This window comes from Puma concolor, chromosome B1 (assembly GCF_028749965.1).
Source record: "Puma concolor isolate L17-30 chromosome B1, mPumCon1.1.hap2, whole genome shotgun sequence".
NCBI classification, from domain to species: Eukaryota; Metazoa; Chordata; class Mammalia; order Carnivora; family Felidae; genus Puma; species Puma concolor.
In genome coordinates this window covers 9,831,253-9,845,110 of record NC_141670.1, presented here as the reverse complement: position 1 = coordinate 9,845,110, position 13,858 = coordinate 9,831,253, and positions in this window count along the sequence as shown.

Sequence of the window (13,858 nt, the reverse complement as noted above, 5' to 3'; positions counted from 1 at the left end):
AATATCAAAATGATAAATTTTGATTACATAAAATATGGTTAAAATCCATACCAAATACAATAAAAACAAATAAGACATTAGAATATATTTGTGACAAATATAATATTTGGTAGTCTTATGTGTAATATAGAGAAAGCCCCTATGTGTGGAATATAATCATTAAAATTATCAAAATAGACAAAGAACATAAACAGTTCATAAAAGAAGATGTACAAAATATAAGAATACATTACAGGGGCACCTGGGTGGCTCAGTCGGTTGAGCGTCCGATTTCAGCTCAGGTCATGATCTCACGGTTCATGAGTCTGAGCCCCGCGTTGGGCTGGAGCCTGCTTCGGATTCTGTGTCTCCCTCTCTCTCTGCCTCTCCCCTGCTTGTATGTACTATGTCTGTCTGTCTCTTCCTCTGTTTGAAAAATGAATAAACATTAAAAACTTTTTAAAAAAGAATACATTACAGTATTCTTTAGTGCTTTAAAGGTAAATTCAGACAGTAAGGAAAAACCATTTTCTGCACATTTCTCAATGATTTTATTCTATTTGTAGACTGAGACTATTAAAAATATGAATCAGTACAACACTCTGTAAGAATGCTTGACAATATGGACCATATTTTAGACACAGTAATTACTCTTCAAGCAATAAATCTGAGGTACATGTACATCTTTAAAGGAAATTACATTTGCCATATAGTACTAATAGTCTAATGTACAAACTTATATAAAATTTGTATAAATATACCTATTATTACACAAGTAAAATCACTATAAATAGATGTTCAATATCTTTCTTATAGCAACAGCACCAAAAACCTATATATCTAAATAGGATGACTGAATTGTTATTTAACAGATGCTGGATTTATGCATCTATTAAATAATGAGTTGAATTTTTATATATACATATATGAAGGTATAGGATATTAAATATAAATGTAAGATATATGTAAATAGTAAGATATATATGTAAATTTAATTGCAAAGGGTAGTTTGCAAATACACACAAATATATACATACAAACATATATTTACACATAACATATGAATATGTTTGTAAATGACATGTACTTCTCAAATGTCAACCATATTTTTCAAATTTTTTCAATGTTTATTTATTTATTTATTTATTTATTTTTTTTTTTTTTTTAATTTTTTTTCAACGTTTATTTATTTTTGGGACAGAGAGACAGAGCATGAACGGGGGAGGGGCAGAGAGAGAGGGAGACACAGAATCGGAAACAGGCTCCAGGCTCTGAGCCATCAGCCCAGAGCCCGACGCGGGGCTCGAACTCACGGACCGCGAGATCGTGACCTGGCTGAAGTCGGACGCTTAACCGACTGCGCCACCCAGGCGCCCCTATTTATTTTTTTTAGAGAGAGAGAAGAAGAGAGAGACAGAGAGTCCGGGGGGGGGGGGGGTGGGGGCAGTGAGAGAGGGAGACACAGAATCGAAGCAGGTTCCAGGCTGGGAGCTGTCAGCACAGAGCCCAGTGAGGTGCTTGAACTCATGAACTGTGAGATCATGACCTGAGCTGAAGTCGATGCTTAACTGACTGAGCCACCCAGGTGCCCCAAATGATATCTATACAGAGACAAAATGTCTAGAATGGATTGTATCAGGGGCGCCTGGGTGGCTCAGTCGGTTAAGCGCCCGACTTCAGCTCAGGTCACGATCTCACGGTCCGTGAGCTCAAACCCCGCGTCGGGCTCTGGGCTGACGGCTCAGAGCCTGGAGCCTGCTTCCGATTCTGTGTCTCCCTCTCTCTCTGCCCCTCCCCCTTTCATGCTCTGTCTCTCTCTGTCTCAAAAATAAATAAACGTTTTAAAAAAATTAGAATGGATTGTATCAGAATGTAAGAGAATTTCAGTCTCCAGTTATCAAAATTTGTGTTGTATGTTCTTAAAAATTATGGAGGATCCCGGGGTCACCTGGCTGGCTCAGTCAGTATAGAATGTGACCCTTGATTTGGCAGTGGTGAGTTCAAGCGCCACGTTGGGCATGGAACCTACCTAAAAATCACACAGGATCCAGAAGGGCTTTTATTTATGTTGAACATAACTATTCAGATTTATCATATTATAAATTTAAACCAATAACTTTTGGGGGCTCCTGGGTGGCTCAGTTAAGCATTTAACTCTTGATTTCCACTAAGGTCATGATCTCACATTCCATGGGTTCAAGCCACATGTGAGATTCTGCACTGATAGTGCAGAGCCTGCTTGGGAATCTCTATCTCTCTCCCTCTCTCTCTACCCCTCCCCTGCTCATGCTTGCTCTCTCTCTCTCTCTTTCTCTCTCTCAAAATAAATAAATAAACTTAAAAAAATGGACTGATAACTTTTTAAGCACAGGAATACTCAGACACACTTTACATTATCGGTCAGAACAGTGACATATATATAATGTAACCTCTGTGCCAGAGTAGCCGTGAAAGAATGAGAAAGAATGAGACAAATACAGTCTTAGTATTATTATGAAAACATGTCTAACTGATCCTCTGAAACTATCTTGGAGACTATCGGCATTGTGGGACCACACCTTGTTGATTGTTTAGATAGTGTCTTTAGTGTGAATTGAATTTTTATTCATATTTTTTTTCATTTTAATAATAATATTATGGTTTAATTATATATGTAGTTTTTTTAAAATTGGAATAATTGAACTAATTGTTGTAATAACAAAAATTCCCTAGAAAAGCAGACTCTGGTCAAGTTCTCTCATATTCTGTATATAGTGCCAGAATATTTTTTTTAAATTTTTTTAATGTTTATTTATTTTTGAGACAGAGAGAGACAGAGCATGAGCAGGGAAGGGGCAGAGAGAGAGGGAGACACAGAATGTGAAGCAGGCTCCAGACTCTGAGCTGTCAGCACAGAGCCTGACATGGGGCTCAAACTCACGAACTGTGAAATCATGACCTGAGCCAAAGTCGGACGCTTAACCGACGGAGCCACCCAGGCGCCCCAGTGCCAGAATATTATTTTCTCATGTTTTATTTTTTCTCTCCCATTTGTCTGTCCTTTCTCCCTCCTGCCCTTTGATCAACTATCCTTCTTGTTCTCTTCTTCTTTTATACAAAACAAATGATTATTACACACTATGTTTATTGCCATATGTTTAAAAGAAAGTGACCAATTTCCCATCTCTAGAAGCTCATAATTTAATGAAAAATAATACGTTAAGTCCTGGAATCACGATTGTCTTTCCTTCTAGTCCCACACTAGAGAGCCAGATTTGTATTTCTTTCCTCCTATATTCTGTAGATCATGTAGTGCCTCATATTTCCAAATATTTCCTCAATCTTTAATGCCCAGGTCTAGCCCTGCACCATGGAGGAGAATTCTCTAAGATTTCTCGTAAACAAAGCTCTGCCCCTTCATCACAAATCATTGGCAGATCCCCATCCATCACTCATGCCTCTCTTCTTTTCCCAGATAAAGTTAAAGGAATTAAAGGCAGCAAATGTGTTTTATAGTTGATTTTATTCCCCAGAATATTGTGTCTCTTTCTCAGTATTTACTTGGTGCTCACTAAAGAGCTTATCAATTGCTTATGTGTCTGATACTTTGGAGAAAAGACAACTGTCATGCATTGATAAATGATGCCATTACACTCATTGGCAGGAAATAAAAACTTTTATTGTCTTTAAAATGAAATGACAAAGTGTCCTGGATAAAAATTTTTATTAGGATATAAAGTGCAAATTGGCGTTAGGGTAGATGCAATCTCAAAGGTTATTCAAATATGATTTCACTAAGAGGTGTGTTTATAAATTATAAATGAGTAAGAAGGTATATGGAAAATTTTAGAAATTGAACTTGGAAATGTCTTCATAGTTACCTTTTGTTCTTTGGGCAGAAGTCCTTTAATTTTAAAATTAAACATTTTGTTTTTACTCAATATCATAGTTTCATCTGCTCATTTCTTTCAGAAATATATTATTCATATATTTCCATGTAACAGACCGATGTTGCTGTAAGGGCCAGAATAAATTCTTATATAAACAAATTAGAATAATGTCAATTCTTATAAAAACCATGTGTTTTCTTTGCATAATTTATTAATTATAGTGAACCATTTAGATGTAAGAATAAATAGCAAGACTCCTTTAGAATGTTTTCATGGGCATTACTATTGTTGACGTGTTATTGTATTTCATTCATAAAAATGTAAATTTATGTATGGCTGGCTATCTGCTCTACCTATTTATAACTACATATATGTGTGCATATGGATGTAGAAAGGGAGAGTGTGTTACAGATATAATTTGAATGTTTTTAGATAATGTCTGTAGCATAACATGACACTTGTTTTATAATTTGAGAAATAAAATTATATATTTTTCTGGTGATAACTTGAATTCCTTTTTCAATTTTATTTGGACATTTCTAATATTTTGCCTGGCTAGATGATACTTTGAATGACTGTTATAGACTATATTTTGCACCAGCCCCAGTGGTTATGAGCTTGGGTTGACAAACAGTTCAAATCTGCAGTGTCTTTTTAGGTCTGTGGAAGGATTTCCCTTAAATATAAACCCAGGAGCAGAATCACTGGGTCACAACATGTGCATGTACTTAATTAGACTCACTGATGCCAAATGCATTCCTTTTAGTAATAAAATTTCCCTAGTACATGTCTGTATGTGGATAAAAGTAGAAGGAGGTATGTGTGCAATCTTCATGAGTTTCAACATTAGTTTCTGATCAAATTCATGTTTCATTGTGTTCTAAATTAGTCAGTATGCCATAAAAGAGGTAAAACTGATCTAGTCTAAATTAAATGCAGCTGACTTTTATTTTTATAAAACTTTTTCCAGTGTCTTTGTATATTTATTTTCTTTTTTCTTTCTAATATTTCTAATATTTCTTTTCTCTTTTCTTCTAATATTTTCTATTTTCTTTATTTCTGTTGTCATTTTGATAAATTTCTTCTGCCTTGCTCTGTTTTGTTTAATATGCTTCATTAACAACTTGAGACATAGTTTAGCTCATTTATTTTCATAATTTTATGTTCTAGGCCATTATTTTACATGAAAGACTATCATTTATTAAGTATATTTATAAGATTAAAAGTTCAAATATATAGCATTTCATGTTTACTAATTGCATGATTGATTTTACCGTTATATTAATTTTTCTATCAGAGAAATGTTAAATTATTCACCATAATTATGCACAGGTTTACCCAGAAGAGTTCTGGCTTTGTGTGGTTTTCCTAGGTATAATTAATAATAAGTTTTTCATACTTAAAATATCAATTTGGATCATATATGTGTTCGTTCTAACAAAAATATTTTCTATTAATCTATTCCATTATATTTAAGGTGTTCTTTATATGAGATAATGTAGAGCTGCCTGGGTGGCTCAGTCAGTTGAGTGTCTGACTTAGGCTCAGGTCATGATCTCACAGCTCTGTGAGTTCAAGCCCCAAATCAGGCTCTGTGCTAATGGCTCGGAGTCTGGAGCCTGCTTGGGATTCTGTGTCTCCCTCTCTCTCTGCCCCTAACCCACTCGCATTCTGTCTCTGTCTCTCTCAAAAATAAATACACATTAAAAAAATTATATGAGATAATGTAAGAATGCTGTATTATGAAAAATAATAAGCATGCATACCGCTTGGGAAAATTCCAGGGAGTCTAATATCCACACACATCGGCAGCAAGAGTTCACAGGTGTAGACACACAGGAGACCAACTAAGTCCCTAAGAAGCTACGGTTGAGACTTAAAAATTAAGACACTTAAAGGCAGCCATGTAGACTGGAGTTTCAAAAGTCACATACAGGCACAAATAAGACACCTGCTCGGGGGTGACATGAGAACATTTTATTAAACACAATCACTGTGTTGTGTATTAGATCCTCAGAACGTATTCACCTTGTCACTGGATCCTCAGAACTTATTTGTCTTATAACTGGATTTTGTACACTTTGACCAACACCTTCTCATCCCCCAGCCCCCACCCCCTTCCCCAGGGCTCCGTAATCACCATTCTGCTCTACATTTGTACCAGCACTGCTTTTCCAAGTCCCACATGTAAGTGATACCACACAGTATTTATCCTTCTCGGTCTGACTGATTTCACTGAGCATCATGCCCTCAAACTCAATCCGTGTCGTACTAAATGACAGAATGTCCTTCTTTCTCATGATTCTACAATATAAAATATATATTCTTTATCCGTCTCCCCACTGACGACAGTTTATTTCCGAATGTTGGCGATTGTGAGTAATACTGCAACGGACGTGGAAATGCAGATGCGTTTTCGAGGTCGTGGTTTCATTTCCTTTCGATATGTACCCAGAGGTGGAATTATTAGATCGCATGGCGGTTCTCATTTTTAAGTTTCTGAGGAACCACCGTAGTGTTTTTCATAATGGCTGCACCGGTATACATTCCCGTGAACGGTGAGCAAGGACTCCCTTTTCTCCACATCCTCAGGAACACTTATTATGTCTTGTGTTTTTGATACTAGCCATTCTAATGAGTGTGCGGTGATACGTCATCGTGGTGTTCGTTTGCATGCCTGTGACAGTTAGTGAGGTTGAGCATCTCTTCGTGTACCTATTGGCTTTTTGTATGTCTTCTTTGGAGAAAGGTCTATTTAGAGCCTCTGCGCATTTTGGATCTGTTGTTTGCTTACTGTTGAGTTGTATGAGTTCTTATAGATTTTTATTTATGTATTTAATCATTTGTTAGTTTTCCATTTTACACATGCATACCTTTTCTAATATTGAAGATACTCATTTTTTTATTCCAGTGTAATTAATGTACTGTGTTAAATTAGTTTCAGGTGTACAATATAGTAACTCAACGATTCTATACCTTACTCAGTGCTCATCAAGATAACTGTACTCTTTTTTTTTAAATTTTTTTTTTCAACGTTTATTTATTTCTGGGACAGAGAGAGACAGAGCATGAACAGGGGAGGGGCAGAGAGAGAGGGAGACACAGACTCAGAAACAGGCTCCAGGCTCTGAGCCATCAGCCCAGAGCCCGACGCGGGGCTCGAACTCCCGGACCGCGAGATCGTGACATGGCTGAAGTCAGACGCTCAACCGACTGCGCCACCCAGGCGCCCCAAGATAACTGTACTCTTAATCCCCTTCACCTATTTCGCCCATCCACCTACCTACCTCTTCTCTGGTAAACACCAGTTAGCTGTATTTAAGTCTACTTTTTTGTTGGTCTCTTTCTTTCTTTGTTGGTTTGTTTTGTTTCTTAAATTCCACAGATGAGTGAAATTGTATGGTGCTTGTCTTTGTCTGACTGACTTATTTCACTTAGCATTATACCCTCTAAGTTCATCCATGTTGCTGCAAATGGTAAGATTCCATTCCCATTATGGCCATTATTCCATTATACATATACACACCACTTCTTCTTTAGCTGTTAATTTATGCATGGACACTTGAGTTGCTTCCATAGTTTGGCTATTATACATAATGCTGCAATAAACACAGCTGCATATTTCTTTTTGAATTAGTGTTTTTGTACTCTACGGGTAAATACCAGTAGTGGAAATGATGGATCATATGGTAATACTATTTATAATTTTTTTGAGCAACCTCCATACTGTTTTCCACAGTGCTGTTCCAGTTTGCATTTCTAGCAACAGTGTACCAGGGGTTACTTTTTTCTCCACATTCTCACCAGCGCTTGTTGTTTCTTGTGTTTTTATTTTAGTCATTCTTACAGGAGTAAAGTGATATCTCATTGTGGTTTTGATTTGCATTTCCCTGATGATGAGCGACATTGAGCATCTTTTCATGTATCTGTTGACCATCTGTTTTTTGTTTTGTTTTTTTTTTTTGGAAAAATTGTCTGTCCATGTCTTCTGCCCATTTTAAATTCTTTTTTTTTTTTTTTTTTTTTGGTGTTGAGTTGTCTAAGTTCTTTATGTTATTTGGATACTAACCCTTTACTAGATATGTTATTTACAAATATCTTTTCCTGTTCAATAGGTGATTTCTTAGTTTTTAATTTTTGTTTTCTAATTTCTTTGCTATACAGAAGATTTTTATTTTGACGTAGCCCAAATAGTTTATTTTCGCTTTTATTTTTCTTACTTCAGAAGATATATGTAGAAAAATGTTGCTACTGCCCATGTCCGAGAAATTACTACCTGTGCTCTTTTCTAGGATGTTTATGTGCTTAGGTCTCTCATTTAAGTCTTTAACCCATTTGAGTTTATTTGGGGTATGGAGTGAGAAAGTGGTATAGTTTCATTCTTTTGCACGTAGCTGCCAAGTTTTCCCAACCTCAATTGTTGAAGAGACTGTTATTTTGCCATTGCCTATTCTTGCCTCCTTTGTCATAGAATAATTGACCATATAATCTTGGTTTTAATTTTTGATTCTCTATTCTGTTCTGTTGATCAACTTGTCTATTTTTGTGCCAGTACCATACTGTTTTGAGTACTGTACTAAAGCTTTGGAGTATATGTTGAAATCTGGGATTGTGGTACCTCTAGTTTTATTCTTCGTGTTCAAGGTTGCTTTGCTATTCAAGGTCTTTTGGGGTTTCATACGTATTTTAGGATTATTTGTTCTAGTTTTGTTAAAAATACTGTTGGCATTTTGGTATGGATTGCATTAAATCTGTAAATTGCTGTGGTATCTGGATAGCTCAGCCAGTTAGGCCTCCAACTCTTGATTTTGGCTCAAGTCATGATCTCACAGTAGTGGGATTGGGCCCCACATTGGGCTCTGTGCTGAGCATGGAGCCTGCTTAAGATTCTCTCTCCTTTTCTCTCTGCCCCTTTACTCTGCTTGTGCCCTCTCTCTCAAAATAAATAAATAAATGTTTATAAATAAATGAATAAGTAAATCTATACAGTGTTTTGCATGGTTTGGACATCTTAACAATATTTGTTCTCCCAATCCACGATGATCTTTCTATTTAGTTGTGTCATCTTCAACTTTATCATCAGTGTTTTATAGTTTTCAGAGTACCAGTCTTTCACTTCTTTGGTTAAGTTTATTCCTAGGTATTTTATTTGGTGCAATTATAAATAGGATTGTGCTCTTAATTTCTCTTTCTGCTACTCCATTACTAGTGTATAAAAATGTAACATATTTCTGTATATTCATTTTGTATCCTGTGACACTACTGAATTAATTTATTAGTTCTAGTAGCTTCTCAGTGGATTCTTTTTGGTTATATATATATACATATATGTGTGTGTGTGTGTGTGTGTGTGTGTGTGTGTGTGTGTGTATGGTGTCATGTCATCTGCAAATAGTGAAAATTTTACTTCTTCCTTACCAATTTGGACATTTTATTCCTTTTTGTTGTCTGATTGCTATGGCCATGACTGCCAGTACTATGTTTAATAAAAGTGGTAAACGTGGACGTCCTTGTTTTATTCGTGATCTTAGCAGAAAAACTCTCAGTGTGGAGTTCTTACATATTTTAAGTATTAAGCCCTTATAGATATATTTGATTTGCAAATATTTTCTCCCATTCCCATTTTCTGTCTTTGTTGTTGTTGTTGATGATGATGATGATGATGATTTTCTTTTCTGTTTAGAATCTTTTTTTTTCTTAACGTTTATTTATTTTTGAGACAGAGAGAGACAGAGCATGAACGGGGGAGGGACGGAGAGAGAGGGAGACACAGAACCCGAAACAGGATCCAGGCTCTGAGCTGTCAGCACAGAGCCCGATGCAGGGCTCGAACTCACTGACCGTGAGATCGTGACCTGAGCTGAAGTCGGACACTTAACTGACTGAGCCACCCAGGTGCCCCCAGAATCTTTTTAGGTTAATGCCAATGTTTATGAGCTCATTCATTACGTTAGCATAAATAAAAGGAAATTATTTAATTCAAAGTTGAGTTTAAAAACAACCAAATCTTCTTCACAGTTCTTAAAATTATTATTCTTTTGGACTATATATTTCTGTATCATATACGTTTAATGTTGCAAACTCAAAATCCTCAGTTTGTAATTTTCAGTTATCTCTTTGAATCTCCCTAAAAAAATTCTCATACAAATCCTAATTTCATAATACTTTTTTTCTAATTTTAACAGAGAAAATTATTACTTTTATTTGATTTTTCCTACTTAATCAAATATATTCTATAGATTCAATGCATTCAGCAGATTATACATTTAAAGATTGCAATATAAAATAAGTTATTAAAAATATACTTACATGGTTAAACAGAACTGATACTCACTTCTTATTCTGAGGTTACCTGGAAAGTATATGTGCATTTAACTGAGTAACACCATATTTGACTACTCCTATAGTAAACATTGTGAGAAATAAGAAAATTTTACTACATTGTTCCTCATCTCAAGTAACATACTGCAAATTGTGTTAAATAGTGCTAAAATTCTTGAGGAAAAAGCAAGAAACCCATAATAACTTACAAAAATTGCCAACATGACATATATTCTTTTGTGGGCAGCAGGTTTCAGTAATAGTTAACAGGAAGTTTTCCACCAAAATTATATTTATGGAAGAAAATACAGTAATTAATAATAAGCTGATTTTATTATCTTCCAAACTCTAGCTTTGGGCACTTTCCCACCATTTCATGAAATTGTGCTTCTGAGTCCAGTTACCTAAGGTATCAAAACTAAGAGCAATTAAATAAATTGCCTATATTCTTTCAGCTATTTGTTCAAACAGAGCTCTGACCCTAAGGTCCAAGATCTTTTAACTGTACCATTACAATTTAGGCACCTTTGGAAAGATGTTAAAAAGCACAAAATATCAGCAGGAAATGAACAGAGAGGAAGGGAAATACACACACGTGTACACACACACACACACACACACACACATATATTGACTCTACAGTACAGTTTTCTTTGAGTTACATAAAATAACCCTAGAGAAAGGAAGAAATGGGGAGTGATATGGTAACAAAATAATTATTTATGAATGTCCTATCCATCTATGGCCTATGAAAATATGAAATTCCTCAAGTTAAACAATACAATCTATTTGTAATCTAAAGAAACTGCCTTTCCAGATTGCTCTTTCAAGACCTCTTCTTATTGTCTTAAGATTTGCAATATAGGCAGAGACTGTAAAACTTTATATACTTTGAAAAGCAAAATATTTCAGTGGAGCAGTGCATGTTGCTTGGGCTTCAACTTCAACATAACCCATCTCAATGTGAATTGGCAGACAAAACAATGTTAATATTCTCCATTGTTGCCATCCTGTGTCTGCTTTCTCATTCACATTAGAACCTCATTCATCTCCTTGCATGGGAATGGGTGTATGGCTTTTATAATGCATGCATGGATTATTACCATAATTTTCAGTGATGTTCAGTGAGTTTTAACATAGTAAGTAATAAAAAACAAGAAGATGAGCAAATAATCTTCATTCATATTCAGATATTGAAGAAAGGCCGAGTTCTTGTATTGAGGACTGGAAAACAAACAATGACTGTAATAGAGACATCTTGCTGTTCGTTTCTATTTTGCTGTAAAAACAAAGTACACTTTACTGAGTGAGAGTGGAAATTGCTATGATATCAGCATTTTCATGTTGTGGAGTTCAAAGGCCTTAATAACTACATTAAATATAATTGCAGGTAATCCTTTCAAGCATTCCCTTTTAAAGGTTCTGAAAATAACTGATTTATACTTCAAGAAAATATAGAGATAGTAAGAGTACAGATTTTATACCAAAAGTGTGCTTTTAGATTTATGTCAAAAACTGCCCCCCCCCCCAGATACCACACCTTCTTTCATACTTCTACTAATTATTTAGGATACTTTTCAATTGCAAATGTTGATTACTTAATGATCTCCCTGCCAACCATGCAATTGTCACAAAACGCGCTCTGAGCACATCCTTCTAGAAACTGATAACTTAATACAGATATTAATGTCAATGAGCACGTAAAAGAAACTGAAACAGTAAAATTAAACATTAAACTAATACATCACAAGGTTGGTGGAGATGCATTTAAAAACAAAATTTAAGTGTCAACCAAAAAAATGGCATGATGGAATAGTGAAAATATAGGAGAAATAATTATTTTATTATGTTCTCTGTGTTTTAGTGATACATTTTAATGGCATATATTTTATGTTATCAAACAATGTTATAATGCTATATGGACATCCTCACAATATGGTTAAATAATAAATTATTAAATACCTATTACAATTTCAAAGATGTAAATTTATGGACTAAAGATTAGCATACACTCTTTCAAAATATACACTGTTTACATCTGCATTGCATGGACAGGCATGATCTTTATTCATCCTCTATAAATTTTCCAAATTGCATCTTTGACATTTCTTTTATTTTATACAAATAAGTTAAAATATTGATGTATTAGAAACAAGTGTTTCTATTTTCAGTGTTTACTATGTAAGCTTTGAAATATGCTAAAACTAAAGATGAAAATACAATGTCTTTCACAAAAGCAGAATTCTTGTACTTCCATAATTTCTTTTAGCTATGATGTATTTCTAGATTGCTTATAAGAATTAGAAATCATTGGGGCGCCTGGGTGGCGCAGTCGGTTAAGCGTCCGACTTCAGCCAGGTCACGATCTCGCGGTCCGTGAGTTCGAGCCCCGCGTCGGGCTCTGGGCTGATAGCTCAGAGCCTGGAGCCTGTTTCCCATTCTGTGTCTCCCTCTCTCTCTGCCCCTCTCCCGTTCATGCTATGTCTCTCTCTGTCCCAAAAATAAAATAAACGTTGAAAAAAAAAAAAATTTAAAAAAAAAAAAAAAAAAAGAATTAGAAATCATTAATTTTCGGGGCACCTGGGTGGCTCAGTCGGTTGAGCATCCGACTTCGGCTCAGGTCATGATCTCACGGTTCATGAGTTTGAGCCCCGTGTCAGGCTCTGTGCTGACGGCTCGGAGCCTGGAGCCTTCTTCGGATTCTGTGTCTCCCTCTCTCTTCTCCACTCTTGCTCTGTCTCTCAAAAATGAATAAATGTTAAAAAAAAATAAATCATTAATTTTCATTTTTACTTTAGTATATTGATGCATACGTATGTGTACATATTCATGTGCATGTTTTCTGAACAAATGTGAATTATTGTCATTTCAAATATTTTAAACCCTTACTCTAGAGAAAAATTTGTTTATTTTTCATTGTTCAAGACAGTGATTTATGAAAATAACTTCAAGACTGTCATGGGAATTTGAACAAAAAATATAATGAAATCAGAATGTACATATTACTGGTAAGTGCAAGTTTTCAGTTAATTATAGCTCTGATTACTTTAGAATTTTGTTCTGGACTGACTTCTAAAATCTAAATTAGCAGCACCTAACAGGCCAATGTGATGTCCATTTCTCACTTAATTCTATTTCTATTAGATATTTGAATGATTAGCTGAAGGCTGATTCATGTTTAAGCATCCAACTCTTGATTTCTGGTTAGGTCATAATCTTGCAGTTCCTGAATATGGGCCCCACATCAGGTTTGTGCAGACAGCATGGAACCTGCTTGGGATTCTCTCTCCCTCTCTCTCTCTGCAACCCTTTCTCTCTAAATAAATAAAATACACTTTAAAAAAACTCACTGGTGGTATTTCTTAAAAATCATAATGTAACATTATAATATGTCATTCAATAATGATCATATAGTAAGTTTTAAGAGTACAAAAAATAAGAGGTACCTGAGTGGCTCAGTTGGTTAAGTGTCAGACTCTTGGATTCATCTCATAACTCGTGGGTTTGAGCCCCGCATCACGCTGTGCTCTGACAGAGCAGAACTGCTTGGGATTCTCTGTGTCCCTCTTTCTGGCTCTACCCTCCCACTCTCTCTCTGTCTCAAAAATAAATAAGGAAACGGAAAAAAATAAACACTAGGCATGTGAGATCAATATAAAGTATGAGATGCTGAGTAAGCCAAAAGACCT